At 40.1% G+C, this 13,111-nt stretch overlaps 1 protein-coding gene across 6 annotated transcripts in view; it reads left to right on the top strand.

The window, feature by feature from the left end:
• RARA (retinoic acid receptor alpha) overlaps positions 1–13,111 on the top strand; it is a 204,393-nt gene that overhangs the window by 144,587 nt on the left and 46,695 nt on the right. The window lies entirely within an intron of this gene.

Raw genomic sequence — 13,111 nt, forward strand, 5'->3', positions numbered from 1 at the left:
TGATGATAAGGTCTCTGACACAATCCAATTAACTAAATAGTACACCAAACCTCTAATCTTTCTATATATACATATGCTAACAGCTTCTCTATGGATGAGTGGGTGGATGTGCAAGCAAGAGAAGGGGATTGTGGTGGCAAGGGAAATAGGCTGAATTTTGGGCGTGGATTTTTCAGGACATTTATCAGAATATACAGTATAGCTTTTTCAAGTGTTGCACCTTTCTGCCACCAGGGGTAAATATGGCTAATTAAAAGCACTCGATCCAAAAAACTTCCATTCTCTGCACCTCCCTCCCAGTCTCTTCCTTGTCCAAGTAAACCTTATTGTTCTTCTTAAACCCTTCCCTAATTGCTATCCCAGGCCTTTCCTGCGTGTGGGTTGATCATCAGTCTGTGATTTGGATATGAGTTATGTATGTTCCTTCCTCCTCTCTGTTCCCCCCCCCCCCTTAGTTCTTTCCCAGAGAGGGATGTAGATCAGAAGTTTTGGTTTTGAAGCTCATTTCTTTTGCAAGGGACTATGGAGAACCTGTAATTGAACCAAAACACCACTCTCAGCTGGATCAGAGTGCTGAGGATGGAATTAGCAGTGAAATTTTGAATTACATGCTACTTGTCTGTCAGTTCTCGAATTTCAGAAAATTGTTGCCTGGCCCTGAACAGTAAAACTTTCCAGAAGTTCTAGAGAGACACCTATCAAATATAAAAACATTTCCCCAAATATGACTCCTGCTTTTTTCACATGGTTTTGGTTTAACACATCCTAACTGAACATGTAACTCTACTTCTTTTCTCGTTTAGAGCAGATTTAAATCATGGAAGGGCTAGAAAATCAAGTTTGTCTTCAAAAAGAAACCTCCTGCACCCAAACTCTGTTTAACCAGGACATTAACAGAGTAGAATCCACCCCCTTTTTTTTCCTTAGGCGTCTTTACTCTTGAAAGTTTGGCAGAGGAGAACTCTGGGAAATTTCCTTGTGGCTTTGTAGAATACGGTCCTATTTGAATACAGGAAATGTAATGGGTGATAATGTTATCTATGATAGCAATAATAATACTGTAATAATAAAATAGTTTTGAACTTTCAGATGACTTCACATACATTATTTGGAGCATTATTTTTGTTATTACAGTTCACAGAATTGTGTAGGAAAGATTTTGTGGGACTCTGCCAGTTCAGGCTGAAGGGGAGAGTCTGCATTTTTAATGCTTCACTATGAGGGAGCAGGATGTTTTTGTGCATGGAAGACCAGTATGTCAGACCGAGAAGACTTCCAGCATAGCCTTCTGTGTGACATGATCGGTGGGGAGCACTAAGGTGTACAGCCCTGTTTCTCTCCTGCTGTGGAAGAGGGAGGCTTTGATTCTGCTGACTATTTAAATCAGCTTTCAGGAATCCATACACCCACCTTAAAAAGGAAGACCAGTATTACTATGCCATATTACAGGTGCAGAGTCTGAAAGTAAGAGACAGTAGCTTTCCTAAGGCTACCCATTGAGTTCATAGTTCAGAAGAGAGGGGGGAAAACACTGAGCTGTGGCATTCCAAGACAGATAGAAGTATGGTACATCCACCTAAATAACCACTTCATTAATGCCTGCACTTATATGTTTGTTCATGTGAAAATAGTGTAAGCCAAAACAAAAAATGTTTTGACTAGTATATCTCACTGGTCTCAGTGGAAATAAGAAGAGGAAAAGTAGGGGCCTGGTGGGTCTATTTATTGGTTGTTCATTAACTGTCTCCAAAAAAACCAAATTCCCTAGAAAATCTAGGTATATTTATTGGCTGCTAGGAAAACAATTTCGAACCTATCCACCATGTTTCCCCGAAAAATAAGACAGAGTCTTATATTAATTTTTGTTCCAAAATGCATTAGGGCTTATTTTCAGGGGATGTTTTATTTCATAGTCATGTCATCTTCTTCCGGTTGCTGCACAATGCTGCACAAGGTTGGAGGGTGGGGTTTCACTTAACAGGGACTTACTTTTGTGGTAGGGTTTATATTGTGAGCATCCTGAAAAATCATACTAGGGCTTATTTTTTCAGTTTATGTCTTATTTTCGCAGAAACAGGGTAGACCTCTTGTGTGTCATATTAATACTGACTTTGCTCAAACATTATTGCCAGAAGATCTCCTTCCCATGGCAACATCCTGCACAAAGCATCAGTGTTTTTTTTTTTTGCCAACTATGATAAAGTGTTTCCTGCTTTCAGGACCTCTTTGCCTTTTTCTGAGGGGTGCTTGATCTTCAGATGTGGCACACGTTCAGGTAGCACCCATCCAGGGAAGTACATGTGGGAGACAAGTAGAAATTGCTCATTTTTTGGGAAACACTGCCATGGGGATGATGGGTGAAGCTTTTTTGGGTGTGTGTGAGAAATACTGTGAGGGAGCAATATTCCAAGAATTATTTTCTCTGTGTATATAAATGCAAACATTCATGCTATTCTTAGTGTGCGAAACACTTGACTGGCCTTTACCCTGCTGCTGGAAGTAAGTGGTTAGAAAGTGAGCCCTTTTAAGTGGTTAGAAAGTGAGCCCTTTGTGTGAGAGTCCTGGGTTCTAATCCCATTGCTTCTTCAGATGGAGAATGACAAGAGCCAACTTGAAGCTCCACAGCTCTCAATGGTGCTTTGTGGGCTTAAATCACTGTCTCTTTACCTTACAGGTTAGCACATTTTTCTTCCTCAGCGTATGCGTTTATGCCATTAGTTGAGTTTGTATTGAATCCTTGAGACAGGAATGTGATTGTGTTGGAAAGCATGTTAGATAACAGAGGCTCATAACAAGATTGATAGGAGGATAAAAAGGAATAATCCCCATGTGAGCCACCCCAAAGTCCTTGGTGGAAGGGCGGCTAGCAATCATAGAATATGTCTATGTGTTTGCTACAGTCTGCACATGCTCACTATCCTTGGGGATAAAGTCTTTGTTCCCAGTGCCAATCCTGCCCTTTGACAGAGTGATGTAGTTGCCTTGGAGCCAAATGGTGTGGAGAAGGCAGCTGTCACTTTGTGCCCTTCCAGTTGTTGCCTCTGCTGGAGGACAGAGTTCTGCACAGCCTATGCTAAACTAAGCTAGTCCTCTACCTTCAGATGGGGTGGAGGTTGATGTCCTATCACCATTATTGAAGTCAATTTCAAATCTGTGAATTTCAAATGTGTTATAAATAGCCCTGTCTTTTCTTACTTTATCCAAAACTGACTTGAACAAAAGTAAGACTCAGTTGCCCAAAGCCTGAGAGTAAATGTATGATGGCTTAAACTTTGTCTCTCTATATTGTTTGGAGTGATCAGACCATGTAATCTTTATCATTCCAGCCTCCAAAATCAGAATATTTGTGAGTTTGATCCAAGAGGCCTCCCCTGCTCATACCTCTATGAGAAGCTCGTCTCCCATTATGAGAGCTGTTGCATTGCAGTCATGCAGCTAGATGTTATGTCCTTAAGGACTGTTCCTTGTTTTAAAAGATACATCTGAACAGTATTGTCCCACAAAAGGAAAGGAACTCTCATGTTTCTACATGCCTTCAAACACATTGAACTCCCTTGATTTTTTTGCCAGTATTTTTCAAAACTTTGTTCTTTGGAGAACAAATTGGAGCAAATGTGTGTGCATAGACCAACAGACAGAAGCCCATACAACACGAAAACATACCCACCCATGTGCAGACACAATGAATGTTCAAACAGAGGAGAACATATGTCTTAGTAAGAACCTAAAGCTAAAAAAAGCCACACCCTCCAGTAGCTTGAAATGCAGCTAAGTGGAAGCACACAGCCACAAAAATGGTGGGACCCAATATGTTCCCACACAGTGACATTTCTGCCTCAACATTCGCATATACGCAACCAACCATGTGCCAACGTAAGTAAGAATAACATGCATTGCTACACAACTCTGCTCCCCCAACCCATCCTAGCAGAGGAGGGGGAGATGGAGAAAATGCAAATGCATCAATATTTCTTTTGTGGTAGAGAGGTGGCAAGGAGGAATTTAAGACACAATATCCGGCTGCTGTTTACCCTCAGTGTTTGAAATTCCTGATTGATTGGTGTGTTTTTTTCCCCCTGTGGTCGAATAAAGGTATCATCTCTCTTACATTTACATTGAAATTCCTGACTGGCTCTTTTCCTCTGTCTCTTCCTTTCCCAGATGCCCGGCGGGTGGGGGTGGGATAGATCTCCCCTCCCCGTTGTTCTCCAGAGGGAGTTAGCCAATCCCTTTAAACAACCTGATCTAGCTACTCCGAACAAACCTTGCATCTAAGAGCTTCTCTGGAGATTTCCGTGCCCTTTAATCTGCAAGCGGGTTCCTTAGATCTTTAGAAACTGCCTTGTAAATCTTCTGTCTTTTACGGCTACCTTGGGAACCCCCCTTTTCCTGTTAATGCCAGACATCCCCTCAATCTGCCCATGAATTGGTTGGAGAATCCTCCTTTTTGCCCATCCTCCTTCTTGAGTATTCAGATTTTTTTTTTTTTTTGGAAGGGGCTGTTTTCCCCCTGCTGCTGGTAACTTTGTACCCTTCCCTTGTCTGTAGGCAAGACAATGAAGCAGAAGCCTTCTCCCCCCCCCCCCCGCCCAGGCATTTTGTCAGTTTCTATAGAGGCTAGCTGCCACCCCCACCCCTTTTGCAAGTGCACTTCCTGTTCCAAATGGGAAAGAGATGGAAAACACAGCAGTCAGAATCTGCGCTCCTGTGCAAATGCATGTGTTCAAATGATTCTGGGTATTGCTCTGTGGAATCACAGGATTAGGGGATATCTGTTTTCTTCCTTCCCCAACCCCAAGTCACAAAGCCTGACAACCAGGCTGATGCAAGCATTTTTTTATAAGAATCCTGTGGAAAAGGGAATCCAGCCGACCCCCCACCCCTAGCAGGTTCCTCTTGGGAATGTGCACGCTTGCTTTCATCAGTAATTTTCATTCTTGCCGTGGAGGAAGGAGGGGGAAGGAGGAGAGATGATGGGACTGGCAGTATGGGAGAACTGCAGAACCGGAAGCCGGGGATGTCTGCAAAGAGGTTATTTATAGCCTAGGCTGGCTTTCCTGGTGTTTTTGCGTGGCTGCAGAAGGGAAATCTCTAGCAGTTCCGTATGGCTCGCAAGGGAAATCCTTTGGCGTAGATCTATGGAAGGGAGAGACTGACTTCGCCAAAAGAGATGGTGGGTTTTTTTTTTAATCACCAGCATTGCAAACATGGTTTCTGAGCCAGCCACAGCATGTTTTGGTTGATTATTTTTTTCGGCTAATCAAACACTTTGTTTTTAAGGGCATATCCAGCCTTTGCTGGAAATCGTGCCAGATTTTTAAAGGGCCAACACCATTAAAAAAAAAACAATGTATATATGTGACAAAGACTTCAGCATTTTGCTAGCCCATTTACCTACCCCAGCATTTAAATTTGAAAAAGATGTTCCTTCATTGTTATTCCCATGCCCTCCCTGCTTCTTCACAAGTGTACATAGCTCAATGAGATATTCCTTAGTATAGCTGATCTAGGTGCCCTAGAAATGGGAATGTCCAAATTATGTAAGTAGATACACCTGCCTGAAGGAGATTAGTATTCTGCTACTGAATACTGCAAATGTACTTTTAAGTGAACGACATGCCCTTTTCATACTCCTACCTGCTGTACAGTGCCAAAATTTGGAGGACTTTTACATACTTTTTTAACGTATAAAGGTGCAGGTTTAGAATATTTGGGGGTATAGTTTGCATAGTGTATTACCATGGAGATTGAGAATTATAGAACCAGATGGTAGCTAAGAAGCCATACTGAATCAATAGTGCAGAATCCTGCTCTCAGAAAGCTTTATGTAACCCCATTCTTTGAGATCTTCCTACATAGTTTCAAACCTCTAAGAAAAGGACTTAACAGTCTTGTAAGCTTTTTGATGTTAAAGGAAATTGAACTAAAATCTATCTACAGGCTCCATATTTTCTGTAAGGAAGCTGGCCTAAATCTTGTGCCTCATCCTTGTTTCCATAATCTTGGTAGTGTTCTTATGGACCATCTAATAATTACAACAAATTCTGAACATGTGGGTATAAATCCCTTCTCAGACATAGGCTAGCCAGCCCTCACTAGTCACCTCACCTGACCTCACTAAATCACCTGGTCGGACAGCCATCTTTCCCACAGTGTGTTAATTTCTGCATTTAGCACTTCATTCAGATATCCATCAGTGATATGTGAATGCATTTTGCTCCTTTCCCTGTGTTATTTAAAACATCATCTGAGGTAACCAGAACTATCAGCATTTATATGATACTTGTGATGCCATAGATAAAGGAACCTGCCATTTTGGAAAGAGTCCTGCTGATTTTGGCAGTGTACAGCAGGTAGGAGTGTAAAAGGGGTATGTTTTTGCATTTTTGGATGGTAATCATGGGCCTAGGAGCCTTTAGGTAGCATGGTTATCCTCTAAAATGAGACATATGCTCTCCAGTTACATTTTTAGTGTAGAAGTCCAGTTTTTTCCCCAAAAGCAAAATTGGGGGAAAATCCATTCTGTTAAGTCTGTTAGTTAAAGCAAACTGGTAGTAATAAAAATGAAACTTACGAAGGAGATCGCCAGGCTGAAAATGGTGGGATTGAGTAAACATGTATAAGATTGCCTACTAAATGAAGGGTATCAGCAGATTCGTTTCCCTTCTATTCAGACTAGCCTAACTCAAGATATCAGATACACTGGCAGTAGGACAACCCCCCCCCCTTTTTTTTCTCCCCTTTCCTTTCCTTTCCTTTTGGCTGAGGCAAGAAATTATTGGAGAAATAGAAAAATTAGAAGCTCAGCATAGACAAAGAATAAATTTAGTTTGACAAAAATTTAAGGCAGAGACAAAATTATAGATATCAGGAAAAAAGTACTCTGGAATGTTTTTTTTAAATTCTGAAAAGACATACAAAACAGATAAAACTGTAGCTTAAGTAAGTATAAAAAAGGGCAGGCTAAAGAGTATGTGATGCTTTCATGAAGGAGTTGGAGAAAGATGTGCACAGATGCCTAAAATGTCAAATCACTTTGTAGAATAATCTATTTATTAACATAAATAATTCTAATTAGGGTCTTGGTTATTGAATAAAATAGAATTTCTAAAAACATGAGAAAATGATTAAAAAAAACCCTGCATCTCTTTTTTTAACAGGACATAATGCTGTTAAGGTTTTGAAAATCAATAAGACACCAGATCTTACATCATACTGGGATTATATGAAAAGGTTTCTGATATATTGGTCTGTCAAGTAACTGACATTCTCATAGAGGATAGGTTATTGAGCACTTTGTCAAATTTGATTTTTCTTAGATCTGGGGAAAACCCTTCATCAATTGAGTCAAATTAACATGTCTGTGCTCAATATTGATTTTTTTAAATGTTAATACCAATATAAGTTAAATGGCTTGAGGGCATTTTATCTTTGTATATCTTTTCTTAAAGGGAGGAAACTGGTTTATAACATTAGAAAGATATATTATTATTAAGAGTATTAATTATTGCTGATAATAATAGAACTGTTTTATGTTTTATTGATGTTGAAAAGGCCTTTGATGAGGTGGAATGAGCAATTTTTATCTATGATGTTCCCATTGTTCAATGTCTGTTGTGTGCAAATAAATGAATGAATATAGTTTAAAAGGCGTCCTGTAGTATATCACATTATCTCGTCAGACAAAATCAGGGGACCTATGGGACTTAGCAGGTCTGCTTCCTTTATTCTTAATTTGGTAACAGAGTTATTTGCCAGAACTGTTAACAAAATAATTTGTAAGTATTAGAGTTAATCAAAGACAGTTTAAAATATTACAGTATTTACAATAGTGATATATGTAAATACAATGTAAGATTCTCCACCATGTCCGTGACTTTTCTGATTGTGTTCTGGAGACGGCAAGACTACATGGATTTTGAAAGTAAACAATTAGTAATGGAGAATGGGCTTCCCTGTTTAGTGTCCCTGCCAAATGAAGTACTGTACAGTAATCACTGAGGTGATGGGGAATGGCGCTTTGTTTGTGAAAATATATTTCCAGAAAGACTCTCTGGTGCTGGTTTTTTGTAAGGTGCTGTAGTTATGAGTCGTCTTTTACAAAAGTCCATCTTCTGTTCGAAGATAAAAGGCCCAGAAGGAAGGAAATTAGAAACTTTGTAATAATCTACCAGTTAGCATTGAACAGCAGATACAGGAGATTTAACAGGTCTGTTTGTCACATTCTTTTGTGCCATAGAAAAATATTTCGGCTTAAATTATAAAAATAATTCATTTCCAATTTTACACCTACTGTACATGCAAACATTAGCATATGTGTGTTGCATGTGCATGTTGGTGTCCTCTTTCTAGAAGTGGCCAAATTATCTTGTTGTTTTGCTGCCAGTTTAAGATTGTCTTGTGTCCCTTTTTCAACAAAGCACATTTTATAACCTAGGCCTATTTTTTGCATGTGGCATGGGCCATACAGGTCATACAGTGTGTACGTACAGTAAGTACCCTGTTTCCCAAAAAATAAGACCTAACCTGAAAATAAGCCCTAGCATGATTTTTCAAGATGCTTGTAATATAAGGCCTACCCCCAAAATAAGCCCCAGTTAAGTGAAACCCCGCCCTCCACCATTGTGCAGCAACCAGAAGATGACATGACTGCATTTGAATAAATGTAAGTGTAATGAAAAAAAATCTCCTGAAAATAAGCCCTAATGCGTTTTTTGGAGCAAAAATTAATATAAGACCCTCTCTTATTTTCAGGGAAACACGGTAACAACCATATTGTTAACTGGAGCTGGTCACAGGGATCACATAACCTCTCTGTTACAGCAACTCTGCTGGCTGCCAATCCATTTCCAGGCACAATTCAGTGTTGGTTCTAACCCATGCAGCCCTAAAAGACTTGTCCAAGCTATCTCAAGGACTGCATCTCCCTTTATGAACCTTCTCAGGCATTAAGATCATCAGGAGAGGCCTTTTTCTTGGTCTCACCACCATCACAAGTGTGTTTGGTGGGAACGTAGGAGAGGGCCTTCTCTGTTACTGACCCCAGACTTTGGAACTCCCTGCCACAGGAAGCCAGACTGACCCCATTTTTGGTGTCCTTCCACAAGCAGGCAAAGATATTTTTCTTCAAGCAAGTTTTCCTTTATGACTGGCTCTCTGAGTAGGGTCTTTTTTGAATGTGGTTTTGGCGTTGCTTTTCTTTACCTTTTTTAGTGTGGTATTTGTTTGATCTTTTTAGTATTTGTATCCTTATTGTTTTTAGCTTTAAATATTGTCTTTTAATGATGTAAGCCATTTTACGTCCTTTTTAAGGAGGAAGGTGGTGTAAAAATATTTTAAATAAATAAACAGTAAGTGGGATGACTATGAAAGTAAAATAAGTGAAAATGTTCTTTAAAAAGGCACCTTGTTCACCAGTGTTTATATTTCACTGCAGTCCAGAATTGCAAAACAGTGTTGTGTGCCAGCACAACAAAGAGTATACTTTTGAATATGCCCAAGAAGACTGACTATCTAGCATTTTTTGTGTATGTCCCTAAGTCCTTTCCTCCTTCTCCATTCCAGATCAGTGGGGGAAGAGTTTGGTTCTCGGGAGACAGAATGACTCTGCTACTGATGTCTTCCCTCTCAAGGCCCTCTCCTGGAACCCAAAGCAAATCTTAATTTTTGATAATTAACCAAAACTATTGTCTCCGAAGTTGGTTTTCCCCACTTATCCTCCTGAGGTTTCATGGGGCCTTATCTTTTATCGTCTAAGAAAAGGTTAGAGATATCTAACAACCTTTTTTGTAATTTGAAGATATAAGAAACTAAATAGTTTTTTTAATTGTTGCTGAGGACATTTTGGTCAGAGGAAGGTCAATGCACGTACATCTGGTAACACTGCAGAGTCACCTCTTTCTCTCTTTAATACAGTATTTGTTGTCTGAGGATGCAATAAGCAAGGGAAAATTCTTCCCAGCAGCTTTGTCTTGCTATGAATAAAGATTACTATAAGTAAAATAGCTTGGGGGGGAGGAAATGGGGTACTTCTAGGATGCACTGGAATATTTTAATTGGTTCCGTAATTGTCTTGCAGTGGTCTGTGGGAAATTATCAGTAGATGTTATAAAGAGATTAATTGATTTGTGTAGATCTCCAGTATGAAGTATAAACTAGGAAGCTCTCTAACTTTGAATCTCTTCTCAGCCCAAATACTTAGGTAGAAACTATTTTCTTGCCCTCACCCCCATATCTCCTGTATGAGAGTATAGTGATTTCGGCCTGTTCTCCAGATTTATTGTAAAAGATATGTGGATAGTGTGGATAATATTCAGCAGGCTGTGTAAGAGCTACATTCTGCCATTATTTCTAGTCCTTTCCCCATTTTTCCATCTAGACCCAATGTCAGACCTGATCAATGAGGTTTAGGGGCCCCATGGTGAAAATGTAAATGTATGCTTGCATGTACACATTCATTTACCTGGGCAACAATCTGCTGGGAAGTTCTCCTGTGCCATTGAAAGGAATGTTTCGGTCATCTATCTCCTTGCTTGCTTCCTTTGGCCATATCCCACATCATCCCTCCAGGGTTTGTCTCCTGAGACAGCTGCTCATCAGTGCTTTGCTGCCAGAACATACTCTTATAGATTCAGGTGTGGGGAAAGAAAAAAGGTGAGGCAAAAATGAACCTCCAGATTGGAAAAAAGTCTCTTGATTCAGTGTATTCGCGAAGGCTTTCACGGCCGGGATCTAATGGTTGTTGTGGGTTTTTCGGGCTCTTTGGCCATGTTCTGAAGGTTGTTCTTCCTGACGTTTCGCCAGTCTCTGTGGCCGGCATCTTCAGAGGACCAAAGAGCCTGAAAAACCCACAACAACTAATCTCTTGATTCAGATCAGATAGGAAGCCGGAGATGGGGAATTATCAGTTTGCCTGATTCAGACTGTAGGTGCCATCCCTTGTTTCCACCGGTGCTGACAGCACATAACTCATACTTCCACAGTGTGGAATCATGCCAGTTGCTGTCTGCTTGCTGTCTGTTTGTGGACAATTGGGTTAGCATGGGAGAGATTGTTAAAAGGAACCAAAATACTGAAATGCTTTCTCTTTCCCCGTATACTCTGGCCAAAGTCCTCTTGTGTAGCTACACTAAGAGTATAACCTTTGGAGGCAGATTGCCTCAAGTTAGGAAATCATTGAAGACAGTAATAGTCACAGCCTGAGTCACACAACACAGTATGCAACAGATAACTGATAATGACATTATCTGTAGTGATTTCTTAACTTGAGGCTATTTGCCTCCAAAATAACAGTTTGTTACCAGAATCTAAGCAAGAGGATTTTGAGCAACCTGTGTGTGTGCATGCACATGTGTACGTACGCGTATATTAACACTGCGCAAAAAGTAGGATACAGTTTTCTATGGTGTACCACAACTTATCTCATTCATTTGGCATGATCTGTTTTTCTCTAAGGCTGTCACAATTACAGTTTTCTGTACTGAAATGCTAGGAAATAAAAGTAGTTCAGTTTTTTAAGGTTTTTTAAATCTGGTCTAGTCTATTAGTGACCAAGTAGAAAGACCCACTCCAGAAAATTTGATTCAAAGGAACTCAAAGCGCTGTTTGCAATGAAAGAAATTCTCTCAGTGGGCCATGCAGTCTGATTATTAAAGATACGCAGCTTGTTTGCATGTTGGATGGCTCTCCATGGACAAATCAGAGGAAGCTCTTGATTGAATTGATGGGATGTAATAAGGTTGTTAGTGCTTGTCCCCTTCCCCTTTCTTATCTGTGTTGCAGAACAGACTGTAATGCAGTTTGGTCAGTTTGAATCCTGAGTTCTAAACAGCATGAAATACTAGAGAATCCATGTGCCCCATCATCAAATTGGGAGACACTCCAATGCGTATGCACATTTTGTCTTTCCTATTTAGAGTCAAAGCAGTGCCAGTTCTTATTTCTTATATTTAGAGACCAGTTAGAGTCATGTTTTCCTGGAACTAACTAAAGCTGTTTAACTTCCAAGTATGTGTGCTTATGGTTGAGGCTTTAGAGATCCTTCCTTTCACTGCAGAAGTGTTGATTTTCAAGATCTTTCTTTGAGTGGTCTTTCAGTTTGTTTTCTTCATTTCAGAAGGGACCTTATTTCATTATTCAGTAACATTTCTCATTATTTTCTCATAATATACAAGGGTACATGCTGAAACAAATATTCCTTATAAGTTTAATAGAACGGTGCTTGAAAAAGAGAAAAGAAAAGTAAATAATGAGACTAAATGAATGATGCTACATTTTAAACACACGGCCTTTTCTGCTGTCCACTCAAATGGAAAGGTGTTTCCTCATCACAGAGCAGCTATCAAGCACTCCTCTTGAGGTATATCAGCTAAAAAGAAAAGAAAAAGACAAAAACTTTGTGGCACCTTAAAGACTGTTATATTTTAATGAGCACTTTTGTGGACCAAATCCACTTCCTCAGACATAAGAGTGAGTTTATGTGACAGATTTTTATACTTTTATACATGACACCAAAAATAAAAAATAAAAATGGTTGGTTGGTTAGCAGACTTCAGTTGCAAATTGTGCGAGTCAGTGTGGTCTTTCATACATGGTAAACCTTCCATATGCGTTGCCTCCGATGCATTTTTGGTATCAACTGGCAGGACAAAGTTCCAAATAGAGTAGTCCTAGAATGAGGTGGAATTTTTAGCATGTATACATTGCTGAAACAGCGACGTCTATGTTGGCTTGGGCATGTCGTGAGAATGGCTGATGGTTGGATTCCAAAAGATCTCCTGTATGGAGAATTAGTGCAGGGAAATCGCCCCAGAGGGAGACCACAACTACAATACAAGGTTATCTGCAAGCGAGACCTGAAGGCCTTAGGAATGGACCTCAACAGATGGGAAACCCTGACATCTGAATGTTCAGCCTGGAGGCAGGCGGTGCATCACGGCCTCTCCCAATTTAAAGAGACCCTTGTCCAGCAGGCCGAGGCAGTCACGAAAGCAGCAAAATCAGGGAGCTGGATAGGGGACAGATTGCATTTGCCTTCAGTGTGGAAGGGATTGTCACTCTCGAATTGGCTTTCTCAGCCACACTGGATGCTGTCCCAAGTCCTCCATACAGA

This window comes from Pogona vitticeps, chromosome 6, assembly GCF_051106095.1.
Source record: "Pogona vitticeps strain Pit_001003342236 chromosome 6, PviZW2.1, whole genome shotgun sequence".
NCBI classification, from domain to species: domain Eukaryota; kingdom Metazoa; phylum Chordata; class Lepidosauria; order Squamata; family Agamidae; genus Pogona; species Pogona vitticeps.